At 44.2% G+C, this 13,841-nt stretch overlaps 1 long non-coding RNA gene across 1 annotated transcript in view; it reads left to right on the top strand.

Moving 5' to 3' along the window:
- The first annotated feature begins 339 nt into the window (after positions 1 to 339).
- The window catches only part of LOC308577880, a 180,052-nt gene continuing 166,550 nt past the window's right edge, over positions 340 to 13,841 (top strand). The window contains exon 1 of the long non-coding RNA XR_014003747.1: positions 340 to 413. This is a non-coding gene — a long non-coding RNA (uncharacterized lncRNA). The remainder of the gene's footprint in view (positions 414 to 13,841) is intronic.

Genomic DNA, 13,841 nt, shown 5'->3' with positions numbered 1-13,841 from the left:
TTCCTTCCTACCACCTGCAAAAGCAGACCACCAAGGAAGGCCAAGAGATCTTGTAGGGCTACTGCCTTGAAAAGGAGGCCCATAAGGGTAAAAAAGAGCAGAAATGTTAAAAATTTTAAGGCAGTGCGTTACAAAAAATGGATTTTAAAAAGCTTTTTAACCTTCTCAAGAGTATCCCAATAACCGAGAACAGTGGGAACACTGAGAAACTTGTAACCAGGAAATCTTCTAAGCAAGAACATTCTATAAAACCTTGCCCTGATGCTGCGATGGATTGCTCGGAACTCTTAACACCTACCCCAACACCTAACTCCAAGCAAGACATTTTGATCCAAGATCCATGGTCTTTGTTAGGTAGATTGATTGCTTTATTGTTTGGCGTCCAGCACACTTCCCCCTGCGGGACTCTGCAGGTCGTAAAGCATTTAGCACGTGATATGATAGCCATGTTCAAATATATAAAAGGATGTCACATAGAGGAGGGAGAAAGGTTTTTTTCTGCTGCTCCAGAGAAGCGGACACAGAGCAATGGATCCAAACTACAAGAAAGAAGATTCCACCTAAACATTAGGAAGAACTTCCTGACAGTAAGAGCTGTTCGACAGTGGAATTTGCTGCCAAGGAGTGTGGCGGAGTCTCCTTCTTTGGAGGTCTTTAAGCAGAGGCTTGACAACCATATGTCAGGAGTGCTCTGATGGTGTTTCCTGCTTGGCAGGGGGTTGGACTCGATGGCCCTTGTGGTCTCTTCCTTTTTTTTTTTTTAAAAAAAAGATTTTTATTAAAGTTTCCAAGATTATATAAAAGCAAGACAAAACAACAATACAAACAGACAAAAAACCCAAAACAAATATAATTTTAATCCCTTATTTTCTTGTAACTTACTTCCCTGACTTCCCCATACCTCCCCTTTCTGTATTCCAATTTCCAATTATTAATTCAGCAAATCCTCTCCCTTATTGTCCATTTAAATTTTTAGCCTTTCGTTTCTTTTTACTTAATCATTACAGCTAGAAACCACATAATTTCTAAACCAACGTCATTCTAGCATTCCATAATTTTACAATGTTTCCTAAGATAGTCCTTAAATTTCTTCCAGTCTTCTTCCGCTGTCTCTCTTCCCTGGTCTCGGATTCTGCCAGTCATCTCTGCCAGTCCCATATAATCTATCACCTTCATCTGCCATTCTTCCAAGGTGGGTAGTTATTGTAACTTCCAATACTTTGCGATGAGTATTCTTGCTGCTGTTGTAGCATACATAAAGAATGTTCTGTCCTTCTTTGGCACCAATTGGCCGACAATGCCCAAGAGAAAGGCCTCTGGTTTCTTCAGGAAGGTATATTTAAATACCTTTTTCAGTTCATTATATATCATTTCCCAGAAAGCCTTAATCTTTGGGCATGTCCACCAAAGGTGAAAGAATGTACCTTCAGTCTCTTTACATTTCCAGCATTTATTATCAGACAAGTGGTAAATTTTTGCAAGCTTGACTGGGGTCATGTACCACCTATAAATCATTTTCATAATATTTTCCTTTAGGGCATTACATGCCGTAAATTTCATACGGGTGGTCCACAACTGTTCCCAGTCAGCGAACATAATGTTATGACCAATATCTTGTGCCCACTTAATCATGGCTGATTTCACCGTTTCATCCTGTGTATTCCATTTCAACAGCAAGTTATACATTTTTGATAAGTTCTTAGTATTAGGTTCTAACAATTCTGTTTCTAATTTTGATTTTTCCACCTGGAAGCCAATTTTCCTGTCCAACTTGTAAACCTCCAATATTTGATAGTAATGAAGCCAATCCCGCACTTTAACTTTTAGTTTCTCAAAACTCTGCAATTTCAGTTTATCCCCTTCCTGTTCCAAAATTTCCCAATATTTCGGCCATTTGGCCTCCATATTGAGTTTTTCCACAGCCTTTGCCTCCATTGGCGACAACCACCTTGGGGTTTTATTTTCCAACAAGTCTTTATATTTAATCCAGATGTTATATAATGCTTTCCTGACAATATTATTTTTAAAAGCTTTATGAGCTTTAACCTTGTCATACCACAAATATGCATGCCACCCAAAAATATTGTTAAAACCTTCTAGGTCCAAAATGTCTGTGTTCTCAAGAAGTAGCCAGTCTTTCAGCCAGCAGAAAGCTGCTGATTCATAATAAAGTTTAAAGTCTGGCAGGGCAAATCCCCCCCTTTCCTTTGCATTGGTTAAAATCTTAAATTTTATTCTGGGTTTCTTGCCCTGCCAGACAAATTTCGAAATATCTTTCTGCCACCTCTTGAAACAGTCCATCTTGTCCACAATTTGCAATGTTTGGAACAAAAACAACATTCTAGGCAAGTCTTTTTTCACTTCTGTCCAATATTTCTCATAGTTATCTTTAAATAAATTGATATTTTTAGCTGTCATATTAATCCCCAAATATTTCATTCTGAAACCTCTCTTTTTCAATAGCTGTTAAGTTTTTCTCTAAAACCTTAGTTTTTAACTTGTTCAATTTAAATCCTACTACTTGACCAAACTCTTGAATTAATTCTAAGACCCTTTTAGTACTAGATTCTGTCTCTTGTAATGTAAGTACCAAATCGTCTGCAAATGCTCTCAATTTGTACTGTTTGGCTCCGACCTGTACCCCTTTAACCAGCTGGTCCCTTCTAATCATATTCAGCAAAACCTCCAGGACTGATATAAAGAGTAATGGAGAGATTGGGCACCCCTGACGTGTCCCTTTTTCTATCTTGAATTCTTCCGTGACCACATTGTTTACTATCAACTTTGCTTTTTGTTCAGAATATATTAAACCTATACCATTTTCAAACTCTTGACCTACCCCCATCCCCCGGAGATTCTTCCTCATAAAACTCCAAGAAATATTGTCAAAGGCTTTCTCCGCATCCACAAATATCAAAACTGCTTTAGTATTTATATTGACTTCTAACTTTTCCAAAATGTCAATTATATTCACTTCCGGGGGCGGCGCGAACGGCAATGGCGGTCCCCTGCTACTTCTGTTGTGTGTTTTTTTATAAAATATTTATTAAAGGTTTTAAACAATACATCACCAAGCACATAAAACACCATCACCAACATAGAACAAACAAAAAACCCCCAAAGAATTAACACAAAACAAATAAAATACAGCATAATTAAATTTCAAAAAACAAAATTTCCATAACCTTCCTTTCGGACCTCCTCACATCTCCCTTTCCTGCCTTCCTGCCGTTTCATCCTGTGTATTCCATTTCAACAGCAAGTTATACATTTTTGATAAGTTCTTAGTATTAGGTTCTAACAATTCTGTTTCTAATTTTGATTTTTCCACCTGGAAGCCAATTTTCCTGTCCAACTTGTAAACCTCCAATATTTGATAGTAATGAAGCCAATCCCGCACTTTAACTTTTAGTTTCTCAAAACTCTGCAATTTCAGTTTATCCCCTTCCTGTTCCAAAATTTCCCAATATTTCGGCCATTTGGCCTCCATATTGAGTTTTTCCACAGCCTTTGCCTCCATTGGCGACAACCACCTTGGGGTTTTATTTTCCAACAAGTTTTGGAAAATACAAGTTTTGGGGTTTTATTTACCAACATTGTTTACTATCAACTTTGCTTTTTGTTCAGAATATATTAAACCTATACCATTTTCAAACTCTTGACCTACCCCCATCCCCCGGAGATTCTTCCTCATAAAACTCCAAGAAATATTGTCAAAGGCTTTCTCCGCATCCACAAATATCAAAACTGCTTTAGTATTTATATTGACTTCTAACTTTTCCAAAATGTCAATTATATTCACTTCCGGGGGCGGCGCGAACGGCAATGGCGGTCCCCTGCTACTTCTGTTGTGTGTTTTTTTATAAAATATTTATTAAAGGTTTTAAACAATACATCACCAAGCACATAAAACACCATCACCAACATAGAACAAACAAAAAACCCCCAAAGAATTAACACAAAACAAATAAAATACAGCATAATTAAATTTCAAAAAACAAAATTTCCATAACCTTCCTTTCGGACCTCCTCACATCTCCCTTTCCTGCCTTCCTGCCGTTTCATCCTGTGTATTCCATTTCAACAGCAAGTTATACATTTTTGATAAGTTCTTAGTATTAGGTTCTAACAATTCTGTTTCTAATTTTGATTTTTCCACCTGGAAGCCAATTTTCCTGTCCAACTTGTAAACCTCCAATATTTGATAGTAATGAAGCCAATCCCGCACTTTAACTTTTAGTTTCTCAAAACTCTGCAATTTCAGTTTATCCCCTTCCTGTTCCAAAATTTCCCAATATTTCGGCCATTTGGCCTCCATATTGAGTTTTTCCACAGCCTTTGCCTCCATTGGCGACACCTCACATCTCCCTTTCCTGCCTTCCTGCCTGTTATATTCAGCAGTGGTTCACCTTCTTTCAAATCTTATTTTGTAATTTTCAAATATTATGTCTCCAATTTTAAACTTTATTATCAAATATTTAGATATCTAAGCTTGACATAATATTAATCAAAATTTCACCCTTGTTCTTATAGTTCGCTTATTTTCATACTTCTTTCCACTAAGTTACTGATGCCAAATTATTTTCTATCCTGCATCATCTTAACATTCATACAGTTTACAATGTTTTTGCAAATAGTCCTTGAACTTTTTCCAGTCCTCTTCCACTGTCTCTTCTCCCAGGTCCCGGATTCTGCCAGTCATTTCTGCCAATTCCATATAGTCTATCAGTTGCGTCTGCCATTCTTCCAGAGTGGGCAAGTCTTCTGTCTTCCAATACTTTTCGATGAGTATTCTTGCAGCTGTTGTCGCGTACATAAAGAAAGTTCTGTCCTTTTTTAACACCATTTGGCCGACAGTGCCCAAAAGGAAAGCCTCTGGTTTCTTAAGGAAGGTATATTTAAATACCTTTTTTAGTTCATTATAGATCATTTCCCAGAAGGCCTTGACCTTTGGGCACGTCCACCAAAGGTGAAAGAATGTTCCTTCAGTTTCTTTACATTTCCAACACTTATTGTCTGGCAAGTGGTATACCACTATACCACGGTCCCCTGCTACTTCTGAAGGGGAGGCTCCGCAGAAACGGGTCGTCCGCTACGGCGAAGTGGAGACCCTTGTTGAAAAACCACAGGCAGCGACAGCCTGTGGCCATGGGACTCGGCGGGCACCATCAGCGCCCCTCGAAACGGCAAAGGGGTAAGGGGCTCCGGAGCGTGAAAGGGCTGGCGCGGTGCTGTGAGTCGATCGCTCTTTCTGTGGGGTGAAGCCGCAAAGCTGCTGTCGGTGAGCGCTGACACTCTTCCTGGGACTATTCGGCTAAAAAACAACTACCCGTGAGTAGGTGCAGTTCATTGAATTGGGGACTAAAAATACTTAAATTTGGCACTGAAGCAGGAGGCGCAACCAGGAAGTCCGTCTCCCGGCTCTGTTTAAAGATCTAAAGCAAGGACGTCTAACTTTCTAATGCTTCGGAAATTGCGATTTTAAAAGGAACTAATCTGAGCATCAATTGAATTGAGGAGTAGGAAGAAAACTTGAATTTTACCTTCTTACCTCTTCATTTGTGGATTTACAAAACATTTAGAAATCCCAGTGATCGGGCTGCCAGACTACTAGAACTGTTAGGCTGTTTGAACTGCTACATTGAACTGTTATATTGAACTGTTACATTGAAACTCGCACTTTTTAGAGACATTACAACTTCTTTAGGATTAACTCTGCAAAAGTTAAAGGACTCAGAAGGTTTTCGGGAATCTGATGCTGTTTGATATTGTCACTAATTTTTAAGGGACACTGAACAGTAACTATTCTTTTTTCAAGACATATTTAGTGTCCCTCTAGTGGAATTTTGAAGCTGCGCAACTACTGGTTTCCCCCCCCATCTTTGGACTTGGGGATTTCCATGGGAATTGTGAACCGTGAGACTAACGTTGATGCATAGACAGCGGTGGGATGAGTGGGAAGACAAGATCAGGCAAAGCCAAAACACAACAATCTACGATAATTTCACAGCTGTGCAGATCATCTGTTCCCATTGTTTCTGTGGCACAAGAGGAAGATCTAGAGCAAGCTAAGCCGGAAGGAATGGCCACAGGAGGGGACTTTACTTCAGTATTAGATAAAATTTTTGAAAAATTGGATGGCCTGAGTAAGCAAGTGACTGAACAATCATCTAAAATTGACCAAAACACAGCTAGTGTTAACAACTTGACTCAACAAGTTAGTTTAAACGCACAATCTATTGGGAAATTGTTGGAAGTCACTACAGAAAATCGTAAAACAGCTGAGGAGGCCAAACAGATAGCAGAGGCCGTGCAAGAGGAAATAAAACCTATGCGCAAACAGATTGGCGAACATCAGGTATATCTGTCTATGATAGAATTAAAAAACAAGGAAAATAATCTGAGATTGAGGTCAGTTCCAGAACTTGAAAAGGGAGATTTAACTGAATATTTGACAAAAGAATTTGCAGAATTTTGGTCTTTGGAAGAAGATAAAGATTTTAAAATTGTAAGTGCATTCAGACTCGGAAAAGGAGGGAGGAAGGTTAAGTCTAGAGACTGCCTGACCTCCCTCAGAACAAAGGTAGAAAGAGACAAGATACTGAGTGCGCACTTTCAAAAGACCCTTGAAATTCAGGACGTTAAAGTGGAAATCTACAAGGACATCCCGAAACATTTATTGGAACTTAGATCTAACTACGGAGATTTGGTGACTGTGCTGGTCCCGGGGGGGAAAGGTACTAATACCGTAGCCGAAGTTCAGTCCAGAGTCACTAGCAGGGTAGATGATCACTAGATGCGACGCGAGGTCCGAAACAGGGAGCCGGGCGGGGGAGCAGGAACGCTGGTAGGGCAGCAGCAGGAAGCCAGGCGGGTAACAGGAACACTGGTAGAGCAGAAGCAGGGAGCCAGGCGGGGAACAGGAACACTGGTGGGTCAGCAGCGGGCAGCCGGGCGAGGAACAGGAACACCGGAGAGTCAGGAGCAGGAAGCCGGGCGTGGAACAGGCACACCGGGAGTGCAGATCTAGGTCTGGGTAAAAGCAGGTACTCCACAACGACGTTGCTCCCGCAACCTGGGCCCGGGCTGCCTGACCTTTATCTTCTTCTAAGGCCGGGGGCGGTCCCGGCCCCCAGGAGCCCCGCCTCTCCTGGCCTTAAAGCGAGCACTCCTCCTGGGAGAGACCAGTTCCCTTCGCCTCTCTGCCCTAAGCCTCTGCAGTTCAGGAGAGGCCGAAGGGTTACTGGGCCCCGGGGGAGGCTCACCTGTAGCCACTGAGTCTTCCAGCACCTCTGGGGCCAGAATGGTCTCACCTGATGCCTGCCCCTGAGGATCTGGCCCAGGTGCAGGCTCCTCAGCATCTAGGCCTTGCCCCAGTTCAGCCGGCCCTGGAGGCAGGGACTCCTGTGCCGGCTGGGATTCCTCCGGTTCACTCTCAGACTCGGAATCCCAGGCCATCACACCATCCCCCCTCTCAGGCCCCCCCCTCAACTGAGGGTCCGGACCCGGTTTGTTGGGGTACGCCACATGAAACTCTCGGAGGCAGGCAGGCGCGTGGACGTTGGCCACTGGTTCCCAGGAACGGTCCTCCGGCCCATACCCCTTCCAGTCTATGAGATACTGCAGCTTTCCCCTGCGGTATCGGGAGTCCAGAATGCGTTCCACCTCGTACTCAGGCTCTCCCTGAACCAAAACTGGCTGCGGTCGGGGACGGTTCGGGTGGAACTCGTCGGGTGGGGCCACCGGACTCAGAAGGGACCTGTGGAATACCGGCTGAACCTTCAGGGTTGCTGGCAACCGGAGACGGAATGCCACCGGCGAGACCTGGTGCACGATGGGGAACGGGCCGGTGAAACGGGCGTCCAGCTTCCGCGAAGGTCAAGAAGGGTGGAGGTGGCGAGTGGAGAGCCATACCAGGTCACCGACGTGGAGTTCCGGCCCCACCTGGCGGTGGCGGTCGGCCTGGACCTTGTACGCCTCCTTGGCCTGGCGCAGCTGCTCCATCAACAGCCGTTGCTGGGACTGGAGCTCCTGAAGCCACTCTGTCACCGCGGGGACCGCAGATGCCGGCAGCACATCCGGAAACAACCGTGGATGAAAACTGTAGCTGGCCTGGAATGGGGTCTGCTGGGTGGACGCATTCCCCGCATTGTTATAAGCGAACTCCGCCAAGGCTAGGTGGTCGACCCAGTCATCCTGCTGGTAGCTGCAGGAACACCGGAGGTACTGCTCCAGTACCGCGTTCGCCCGTTCCGTCTGGCCATCAGTCTGTGGGTGGTAAGCAGATGAGAGACAGACCTCTGTTCTGAGGGCCTGGTGCAAAGCACGCCAAACCCGGGACGTGAACTGAACGCCACGGTCGGACACCACACGCTCAGGTAGGCCATGCAGGCGGAAGACATGCTGAAGGTACAGCTGGGCGGTTTCCTTAGCTGAGGGTACGGATGGGCACAGTGCACCATCTTCGTGAAATGGTCGGAGAAAACTAGGAGGCAGGTACAGCCCCGAGACGGGGGTAGCTCCACTACAAAGTCCAGAGAAACTGTGTGCCAAGGACGTGGTGGAACCGGCAACGGCTGAAGAAGGCCGGGGGGTCGCCCGGTAGGCCCCTTGGCCCGCCTGCAGACATCACAACCAGCGACGTAGCGAGCCACGTCAGCCTTCAGACGGGGCCACCAAAACTCACAGCTTACCAGATGGGTGGTCCGATACCGCCCAAAGTGCCCCGCTGCTGGAGCATCATGGGTCATCCGGAGAACCTCAGCCCGCAGCGGCCCTGGTGGGATGTACAGACGCCCGTGGTGCAGCAGAAGACCCTGATGCAAGACCAGCCCTGGATACTGAGGGCATGACCCTTCGGCCAGTTCCCGGAGTCGTTCCTGGGCCCACCTTCAATCTCCTGTTCTGTTATTTTATAATTCAATATTGTCTTATTTTCTTGAGATAGTTTTTGTAATCCATTAGTTCTTAAAAATTGGTCTATATCATTCTCTTTCTGCGGCCCCTGGGTGTAAAGTTGTTTAAAGTATCTCTGGAAGCATTTTCTAATCTCCACAGGATTCTGAATATTTCTCCCCTCAATCTCAAGATTAGTGATCGTGTTCAACTTCTGTCTTTTTTTCAACTGCCATGCTAGCAGTTTCCCACATTTATTAGCCGATTCAAAAGTCTTTTGTCTCATTTGTTTAATTTTCCATTCGACTTCCTGATTTATCAATTCCATATATTGTACTTGATATAATTTAATTTCTCTCAGAATCTCCTGTGACTTTGGTTTTGATCTTAATTTTTTCTCTCCTTATTTTATTTTCTCCAAAATTCTCTCTTTTTTCTCATTTTGAGTTCTCTTTTTTATTGCGTTCTGTTGTATCAGAAACCCCCTCATCACCGCCTTACTTGCATCCCAGATTACTCTTTTTTCCATTGTGGTTTTCAAGTTTACTTCAAAATAGTCACTCAGATTCTTTTGGGCCTTCTTGACAATCTCTTGATCTCTTAATAAGGTGTCATTCATCTTCCATCTGAAAGAACCAGTTGAAGTTAATTTCATTTCCATCTTTACTGCGTTGTGGTAGGAGCAGGTTTTTGGGCAGATTTCCACCTTTCTAGTCTTAGGTGCCAGTCCTCTAGTTATCCATATTTGGTCAATTCTAGTCCATGTCATTTTGGCTTCAGAGAAGAATGTCCCTTCTCTTCCTAAGGGGTTTTTTGTTCTCCAAATGTCAATCAGATCCATGTTGTCAGTTAGTTCAAAGAAAGTTTTTGGTAGCCTGCCCTCTTTTGTTATACTTTGTCTTTGCGCTTTGTCCATATTCGTAGATACCACCCCATTCATATCACCCATCATAATGATGTTATTATAATCCATATAGTCCAGCATTGTCTCATGCAACCTCTTATAAAATTCTGACTTCCCCTCATTTGGTGCATAAATTCCCAAAATCAAAAAATTTTCTCCTTGTATTTGGATTTCAATTGCCAAAATTCTCCCTTCTGTATCCTCTGGGGACACTCTTTGGCCATGTGCTGTGCACTGTCGCAGATGTAACACTTCCTGCTCCCTCTAGGAGCCTTCGTCTTGACTGCTCCTGGTGTTTGGGCTCTGGTCGCTGTCTGAGCCTTGGCACCACCTATCTCCATCGGCTCTTCCCCCTCCCCCAGCGGAGGCGTGGAGTGCGCGTGCCCTGTTTCTCTGGGCATGAAGGGAGGTGTCTTGGCCGGTGTGCGCGCCAGACGACCCTCATCCCTGCTCCAAGGGCGTTCTTCCAGGCGTACCCCTATCGTCAGCGCTCTCTGGATGACTTCTGTGGTAGTGTGAGGTCTCTCCCCCCTCGCCAGCTCATCTTTTACGGAGCCATTCAGCCCCTCCCAGAACAGATCCCTTACGGCAGCGGAGTCCTTCTCCCAGCCCAGCACATTTACCAACGCAAAAAAGCGGGAGTGATATTGTCTCACCGTGGCTTTGCCCTGCCGCAGCCCGTGCATTTCCCTCCTGGCCACATCCACATCTACCGTTGATTTAAAACAAGCGTCCATAGCCGCGATAAATGCTTTTGAATCTTGGAGGGCGGGATCATCTTCGCGCCATAAATTGCGCAGCCACGATTTAGCTTCCCCATGCAGATGAGTTATTATGAAGCCTACTTTCTCCTCCTCATCTCTAAAGTCTTTCTGAAGCAAATTGAGCGCGAAAACTATGTCTGCTCTGAAGTTGGGATACTGCTTCAGGTCCCCGTCGAAGTGGGCTACTATGCTGCCCCCCCTCTTCCCGAGGCCAACTCCCTCCGGCTTGGGTCCTGGAAGCCCCTCTTTGCCCAAACGTTCCCATCTGTTTCGCAGATCTCGGCAGCGCGCTTCTGCTTCCTCTTCCTTCTTTCTGGAGGTTGCTACTTCTGCGTAAAGCCTCGTGACTGCTTCTTGCAGTGCTGCCACCTTCTCCTCCGTAGTCATCTTTGCCTATCTTCGTGAGCTCGCAAAAAAAAAAAAATTAGAAACGGAGCTTACTGTCAGAGCTGCCCTAGGTCCCAGCTCACAAAGGACCAACGCCAGTCCGTTGTTATATACAAAAGTCTTTATTGAAGTTCAGTTTGTCTTTCACATCAGCAGCGCACAGTTCTACGTCTGAAACTCTAGACCGCCGAAGCTCCGTCTGAGTCTCCTCCCCCCAGACACCAGTTTAAGACCCTAGCCTTGCTCCACCTCTTCCTCCGCTCTTTCCTCCTCTGGGTCCGCCTGTCAGCTGGGGTCTCGCCCTTCCTAGACTCTTCTGACGCTGAGTCCCCTGAGTCTTCCCCCTGCCTCCGGCGGGCTTTAGGACCTGGTTCCCGATCCGGGCTTTCTGCTGTCCTGCGCGCCTGTACATTTGAACTTGGCGCGCGCGCCCAGCCGGCAACCTTCCTCCTGACCGTTTCACTGCTCCTGTCACTGCTTCCCCCTTCGGGGAGGCTAGCTGGACCTGACACCTGGGACTCTTCCCCCCCACTCTGCTCTGGTGGGGAAGCTGGTCCTGATCTCCAGCTGCTGCTTTGGGAGTCCCCGCTGGCCCCCTGTTTCTGGTGTGTCCCCCCTGGGACCCCCCTTGCCCTGACCATCGGCGCCTCCTTCTGGGAATCTTCTGATTCGCTGGGGAAGCTCATGGAATCTCTCGGGTCACTGTCATACTCCCCTATGCTGCCCTCAGATCCTTCCCCTTCGCTCTCCATCTCCTCTCTCCCCTGTGCCTCTGTCCCTGAGCCCCTGACAATTAATACAAGAGCAGTTTTAATTTTTATTGATGCGGAGAAGGCCTTTGATAATATTTCTTGGAATTTTATGAAGAAAAATCTTAAGGGAATGGGAGTGGGACGGGGATTTGAAAATGGTATAGATGCAATCTATTCAGAACAAAAAGCAAAACTGATAGTTAATAATGTGGTGTCAGAAGAGTTTAAAATTGAAAAAGGAACACGACAGGGTTGCCCTATCTCTCCATTGTTATTTATTTCGGTCCTGGAGGTGCTCTTGAATATGATCAGAAGGGACCAGTTGATTAAAGAAATTCAGGTCGGAGCTAAACAATATAAACTTAAGGCCTTCGCAGATGACTTGGTTTTGACACTACAGGAGCCAGAATCTAGTACGAAAAGGGTTTTAGAACTGATTCAAGAATTTGGTCAGGTGGCAGGATTTAAACTAAACAAGCAAAAAACTAAGGTTTTAGAGAAAAATTTGACAATAATGGAAAAAGAAAGGTTTCAGAAGGAGACAGATTTAAATGTGGTTAAGAAAGTGAAATACCTAGGGATTAATATGACGGCTAAAAATCTGAATTTATTTAAAGATAATTATGAAAAATGTTGGTCAGAAGTTAAAAAAGATTTAGAAATTTGGTCAAAATTGAAGCTTTCCTTGTTGGGTCGAATTGCTGCTATAAAGATGAATGTATTGCCAAAAATGTTGTTTTTGTTTCAAACCTTGCAGATTTTGGACAGGATGGATTGTTTCAAGGGGTGGCAGAGAGATATCTCTAAATTTGTCTGGCAGGGCAAAAAGCCCAGAATAAAATTTAAAATATTGACTGATGCTAAAGAAAGAGGGGGGTTTGCCCTGCCAGACATGAAGTTGTATTATGAATCAGCAGCATTCTGCTGGTTGAAAGACTGGCTACTTCTTGAGAACACTGACATTTTGGATTTGGAAGGGTTTAACAATGTGTTTGGGTGGCATGCATATCTGTGATACGACAAGGTTAAAGCTCATAAAGCATTCAAGAACCATATTGTCAGGAAAGCAGTGTTTAATGTCTGGACAAGATATAAAGATTTATTAGAAAACAAGACCTCAAGGTGGTTATCACCTATGGAAGCTAAGGCTCTGAAAAGACTCAATATGGAGGCCAAGTGGCCGAAATATTGGGAGATATTAGGACAAGATGGAGACACATTGAGATTGCAGAGTTTTGAGAAATTAAAAGATAAAGTGCGAGATTGGCTACATTATTATCAAATTAGAGAGGTCTTTAATATGGATAGAAAAATAGGCTTCCAGGTGGAAAAATCGAAATTAGAAACGGAATTGTTAGAACCTAAAACTAAGGTACTTTCAAGAATGTATAACTTGCTGTTAAAATGGAACACTCAGGATGAAACGGTCAAATCAGCTATGATTAAGTGGGCGCAAGACATTGGGTATAATATTATGTTCGCTGACTGGGAACGGTTATGGACCACTGATGTGAAATTTACGGCATGTAATGCCTTAAAAGAAAATATTATGAAAATGATATATAGGTGGTACATGACCCCAGCCAAGCTTGCAAAAGTATATCATTTGCCTGATAATAAATGTTGGAAATGTAAAGCAACTGAGGGAACATTCTTTCATCTTTGGTGGACGTGCCCAAAGGTTAAGGCTTTCTGGGAAATGATCTATAATGAACTGAAAAAGGTATTTAAATATACCTTCCCTAAGAAACCAGAGGCCTTTCTCTTGGGCATTGTCGGCCAATTGGTGTTAAAGAAGGACAGAACTTTCTTTATGTATGCAACAACAGCAGCAAGAATACTCATCGCAAAGTACTGGAAGACACAAGATTTGCCCACCCTGGAAGAATGGCAGACGCAAGTGATAGCCTACATGGAATTGGCAGAAATGACTGGCAGAATCCGAGACCTGGGAGAAGAGTTTGTGGAAGAGGATTGGAAGAAGTTTAAAGACTATTTGCAAAAACATTGTAAAATGTTTGAATGTTAAATTGATGCAAGAGATAAAGACAATATGGCATTAGTGACATAGTTAAAAGGAATATGTAAGAAATGTTTCAAAAGAATAAGGGTGGGGGGGAAAAACCAGAACAACATTAT

Source organism: Podarcis bocagei (genome assembly GCF_964188305.1).
Source record: "Podarcis bocagei genome assembly, chromosome: W".
Lineage (NCBI taxonomy): Eukaryota > Metazoa > Chordata > Lepidosauria > Squamata > Lacertidae > Podarcis > Podarcis bocagei.
Note: the sequence above shows the minus strand (reverse complement) of the source record. Positions and strands in the feature narration are given on the sequence as shown.